Consider the following 6375-nt stretch of genomic DNA (forward strand, 5'->3'; position numbering starts at 1 on the left):
ATTGAAAGCGCTTAACATTATTGTCGGCTGCATCTTTTTAAGTACTGACACTTCAAAGTTTTTCTAGTTTTGTATCCGTTCGAGTGGTACAGTTTTGTGCTTATGTTGCTATCTGCAGTTACTTTTATGACTATGACATACTATTTTCTATTTACTCTTTCTAGACCTTTGTTTTAACTGTTAATTGAAGTAGTCCTTCATGTACTGTTTTTGTTTCATCATTTAAGTGTGGCTTAATAACTGCATTCAAGTCTGAACATGAAGGCTGCAGGTTCTAGTCCCCATTGAAGACTGAGGTCACTGGTAAAAGACATTGAATATCAGAGTACAAGAAATCTGACAGGATGAGGTACTTCTCTGATTAAATATGCTGTCATTCAGTATTGGCCTTTGTATGTGATATTGCAATTGTAGCAAATGATTTGCTATAGTTTGAGTTTAAAAGTGTTTTTTTTTTTTTTTGCTCCTCATTTTCGATTTGAGGGGACCACCAGATAAACTAGGTATGCTTCTGTGTCTGGACCTCCCCTGAGAACAGGAGGTATACCCCTCAACATTTGACAAATACTACCTTTTATAAAACTTTTATCAATTGTAGCACACTCATCCTTTGATATATTCCATGCAGTGCCATTAAGTTGGATCAAACTCCTATATTGCCCTAATAAGGAACTGACACTAGCCAAAAGGTTTACAAAGCTAGTAGAAAACAGAAGTAGATTACCAGGCCTCTCTCCTGCATCATGCACACACCTAAGGAAAAATTTGGACTTATAAGCCCAGCTACCAATCATTATATTTAGTTGTCATTTGTCCTTGGGATCACATACATGTTGTGCTAATGGTACATACTCATAGCATGTAGAATTATAATGACACATTTCTTACTGGACTTTGAAACAAGTCTGTTTGTGAAGCTATTTTAAACTAACTCAATTTTTCTTAATATAATTGTATACTATTTCCACATTTGTGCAACTCTGTCATATGCATACATTAGTGTTTATGGTAAATGGGGCGAAATAGCTAGGTAACGGGACATTGGAATGGCTGCAGGGGGACTCTGGTGCCATGTTTTGGTTGTCTGTTCTTCAGTTTGCGTTCAAAAGTTGGTATCCCATAATTCCATTGTAGTGGGTGGGGTTACATAATTATGTATGCAAATTAGATGTTAATCAGCGTATAGATTTGTACCTATTTTTCATGGGCCTTGTCCAGATTTTTGATGTTTCCAGGTTGAGAGGTATGATCTGGAGGAAGTTGTGCTATCATGGAGACGGTGTTAAGATCTGCAGCTATGAATGTAATATGATGACAGGACAACAAGGCAGAATTTTGTAAATTGACTGTAATCCCTAACTGGGAACAAGTTTGAAGAGTGGTGTCCCTCGCCTGTTGAAGTAGATGTTTGGTGGTGGCAGTTAGGAGCCAGTCCAGGTATGGAAACTCTTGGAATCCCAGACATCTCAAGTGAGCTGTGACTACTGCCATGCATTTGGTGAACACTCTGGGGGCTGTAGTGAGACCAACGGGCAGAACTCAAAACTGGTAATGACTGGCTCCCAGCTGGAAGCATAAGTGACTCCTTGATGCTCTATCCATTTTTATGTGATAGTACGTATCTTGGAGGTCTATTGAGTACATCCAATTGTTTTTCCCTAAAAAGGGAAGAATTGACTGCAGTGTCACCATTTGAAACTTGGACTTCTTTACGGATTCATTTAGTTTGCTGAGATCTAAAATGGGTCTCCAGTCCCCTATTCTTTTTGGCACTAAAAAAAATCTTGAGTAAGTTCTGAATCCTATTTGGTCTGCGGGGACTTCTTGGATGACTCTTTTGTCTAGCAACTTTTGAATTTCTACAGTTGTTTGTTCCCTTTGACTGGGTGGAACATCAGGGATTGTTCTGATCTGTGGGGCAGGATGGCAAAAGGGAATGGAATAGCCTCTGGATATTATACTTTGTACCCAATTGTCTTTTGTGATATCTAGCCAGGTTTCTGGGTACAAGGATACATGCACCCTGACTGCCTCCAGAGTAGAGCAGAGCAGTTGGGCCTCCTTTCAGGAGTGCTGGTAGGGCCAGCCACGAAATAAATCACGGTCACCCTGGTTTTGCTGACCCCCTCTGCTTCTAGGATGATGTCTACCATTATTGCCTCCCCCTCTGCCCTGGGGAAGAGTTTACCTCATGCATCTTGAAAAACTTCCTGGGGTCTTTTGAACCACATTTTCCTAGTCTTCTGACCTTTAGGGTAAGGTCTTGAAGGTACGAAAAAACGTACTTCAACAGAAGAGAAAGTTTTCCCTTCCTGCTCGCATCTAGTGAGTGTGTCCTTGTCTTTAGGGCCAAGAAGTGAGGAACATTTAAAAGGGGTGTTGGTAAAGGTAGACTTAAAGGGCTCCACAGAGTTGCACAAGCGCATCCAGCAGTGCCTCCTCGGGGAAACTCCTGAACCCACTGCCCTGCTCACTCCATCTGCTGCATAGGATATCAGTCTCTTGGAGGAATTAATGATGGAATTTAAGGTAGATGGCTGAGAAGTGACCTTTTCTGACATCCCCACAGCCAATAAACCTTGGAGACTATCTCTTAACTCCTTCAGGAGATCTCTTTGTAGCCTTATAAAGTGCAAAAGATAGTTCAGCAATCTAAGGGTAAAAGTCGCTGATGAAAAAACACACTTCCCGTATCTGTCCATCATCCAGGTGTCCTTGTTCAGTGGAGAGACAGATGAGTATGTTTTGGAAAGTTCCTTCTTGGTGGCTGCTCCCACCACCATAGCAGCTACAAGAACAACTTTCATGAGAAATTCTTTTTCCAAAGGTGCTGAAAAGTACTTATTTGGCCTCTGAGGGACTAGTTCCATAGTGTCTGGTGACTCCCATGCCTTTCGACTAACCAACTCCAATAGCTCATTGAAAGATGGAGACACCTAGAAGGCTGAAGGTTAAGATCCAAAAGCCTTCAGGTACACCAACTCCTCATCAGAAGGGTTGATGGATTTCCAGCTGCTTCTCTGTTTCAGGATTTCAAGGATATCTGCGAAGGAGATATCTTCAGAGGATGACCGTGGGGACCCTTCTAACTCCTCGAGGTAAGTGTCAGAGGTGATGGACTCGTCAGGGAAGTCTATATGCTTCCTCTTGTATGTTCTCTTTTGAGGATCTTCTTCTTCAGAAGGATATTCTGGGGAGGTCTCGGAAAAGTGGGGCTCACCCAATGAGGCTCCCTGAGGCTCTGCATCTCTGCTGTCCTGTGGATGGGATGGTGCCAAGACAGATGCCGGTGCTCTGGGGGAAGAATACCAGTATCCTTGAGTAGAGCTGTAGGTGGGGACAGCACACTCTTCATCAGCTTGAAGGCAGATCCCCCCGACCATACCTCTCAGCCTGGAAACATCAAAAATCTGGACAAGGCCCATGAAAAATAGGTACAAATCTGTATGCTGATTAACATAAAATTTGCATACATAATTAAACAACCCCGCCCACTCCAATCGAATTGTAGGATACCAACTTTGAAATGCAAACTGAAGAACGGAACCAAAATATAGCACCAGAGTCCCCCTGCAGCCATTCCAATGTCTCATTATCTGGCTATTTACCATTTACCATAAACACTAATGTGTGCATACTGCTTTACTTCTGCAATGATCATTTGGATTTTATTTTTACACTTTACAATACTGTCTCCCAATGAAAATAGACTCCCAACAAATTCAGTATAAAGCTAATAAAACCTAAAATGAAGAAATGTGTTGAGGACTGTAATAAAGACATTTTGTGAGATTTTCTTAAGACACTAGAATACAAAACACTTGCAAATGTGTAATAAAAGTAAAAACAAAGGCTAGAAATTACACATTATGCACACATACACAATTCTGAAGAGATTAACAAATTACAATGTATTTAGGACATCAATGCACGGTGGGATAGATACCAAAAGAAAATATAATCAACCAAGACTATACAACACAGTGACCCTCATCAAAAAGAGAACGTTGTCCCAAAGGTCTATTACTTGATTTCAGTGTGTCCATATTTAAACAACTGCTTCCTCAATTCCATTTTCTTTGCACGTTTTTCAAACATGTGGCCACAGCCCTGCAGTGATACTGAATGCCACAGGTATAAAAGTACTGAATACTCTATGCATACTGTTCATATCCATTAATGCCCCCCCCCAAAATAAAAATTCTTAAAATACAAGCAATTTGTCCTCTAAAGGGCAGAGTTGATGAGCCAGAACAGTAAATTCATGATGTGGGAAGTGCCTGAACAAGGAAAACACCTATGCAGTTCAGCAACAGGAGCAGATCTTCTAACACACTTTAATAACAGAAATACATTGTTTTATTCTAAATGTCTTGCACTATAGTCTTATAGGTTAAAGATAATTTCAATTACACCCACAAAAATCAAGCACTACACAAGCTTAAATCCTGAAAGCAACCATGATTTATGTCACCGGTTACAGTTCCAAAGTTTGCTATTTCATCTCTTCTGTCCACCCCACTATGAAATGCCTTTGACTCTTGACAGCTGCTCAGCCTGAAAACCCAGCTCAACAGATTGCAATAATTATCAAAACTCACATAATGAAAGCTACTGGGTTAAAAGCAAAAACTTTCTAAATGCATACTTTAAGTTGACAGTTTAAATCATAATAAATGCGTCCATGCAACATAAACTCAATCAAAATTATAGCACAGGCAAAGAAGTTAGCAGTATATCATACATAAGCCTTTTGACCTCCACTTCAATTGTATACCAGCATGCAGAATTACTCTGACACTACCCCTCAAAACAATGCATATTTCTGGACAGCATACCTTTTTGATACTGCAAAAAATATATGACAACTGGTTAAGCTAAAACCCCATTTAGGTAACAAGACTCTCTCTCTCTCTCTTTCTCTCTCTGTGTCTCTCAAACACACACACACACCCACCCACCTGGTATGGATATGCAAATCCTGGGCATAAAAAACACTATTTTCTCTACAGAAACATACACAGTTCAGGACAATCTCTGTGAAACAAAAGCAACCAGGGCCGATTTCTACTACTGTGATTACGAAGAACAAACGACCTGGACCACCGAGTTTGTTTGATCTTTACCATTCACTAACATACACCAGAGCTTAAATGGAAACTTTTGTCTTCATGAGAACTCTGCCTTTATAAGATGCTGCTACTTAGCAAGTTTGTTTTCCAGTACCATCCCTCACATCACCATGAAATAAGTTTATGCAAACAACAGACATGAAGGTCCCCCATTACTATGTATGGGAGACCACTACCAGAACTATGACAGTCCCATTTTACGTTCAGAGCTCCAATTAACAGACACAAGCCTGGGAAGTCTTTTATGGTATTAAAACGCGCAAAAGCTTTGTAAACCTGCAAAACTGCGACAACGGTTTACCGCGATACTCTTAAACTGGTAAATTATGGTTATAGAGCTGAAACACTTTCGAGTGGATAAATTTGTAACTCGGGAACCATAGAACAGATGCTGCCTGAAGAAGAGATGCAGCCTAACCAAATAAATAAAAACAGACTACAAAGTGCAACATACAATTTTACACTAACGTGTATAAGGCAGTTAAACTGCTAGTACCAAATCAACCATTTGCAAACACAACACAAATATCACATTTATTGGCATTTGAACACCTTAAGGAGTATGCAAAAAAGTGCAAAAATGCAGCCTTTAATATTTCACTCATCCAAGTCTCGCAACACTTAATGATTAAAATAAGCAAGGAGTGATGATCTAAGGTTTGCTATTCCACGCATCCGCTGGCATCACCTTCTGCATTTTAGCATGCTATTCAGCAGCATGAGTTACAGCAGTTCATTCAAACACAATTAAAAACTGTAGCCCAACCGCACAGCTGCAATATCACACAAGAGACACATAAGTATTGATACATTTCAGCAAATATTTGACCAGTTGGAAATGACCACACCTATAAAAGTGACAGCAGTGCACATTGATTTTTTTCTGTACCTGAGAATGTTCAGCACAGCTACCTCAGGCTCTTTTTCCCACATCTGAGAGGTGGAGGCGTCTTTTTTTACTTTCTCCCTGTGCGGCACACGGAAAGACCACACAATCCATCATCATGTTCCTCATGTTGCTGGGCTCACTGCTGCCATTAATCCCTTCCTCATGTTGCTGCTGTCCGCTCCGTGGGCTCGCTGCTGCCATTAATCGTGGTGGGCTCCTGTTCCCCATGCTGCTGCCATTAATCCCGCCATTAACTTTACCGCCGGAAATGATGACGTGAACGGCCAGCCAGCCGGAAATGATGATGCGAGCTCCTTGAGCTCAATTCCGACTGGCTGGTAGCCTGGCGGGCGC

Source organism: Protopterus annectens, chromosome 3.part0 (genome assembly GCF_019279795.1).
Source record: "Protopterus annectens isolate FY-2018-M chromosome 3.part0, PAN1.0, whole genome shotgun sequence".
Taxonomy (NCBI): domain Eukaryota; kingdom Metazoa; phylum Chordata; order Ceratodontiformes; family Protopteridae; genus Protopterus; species Protopterus annectens.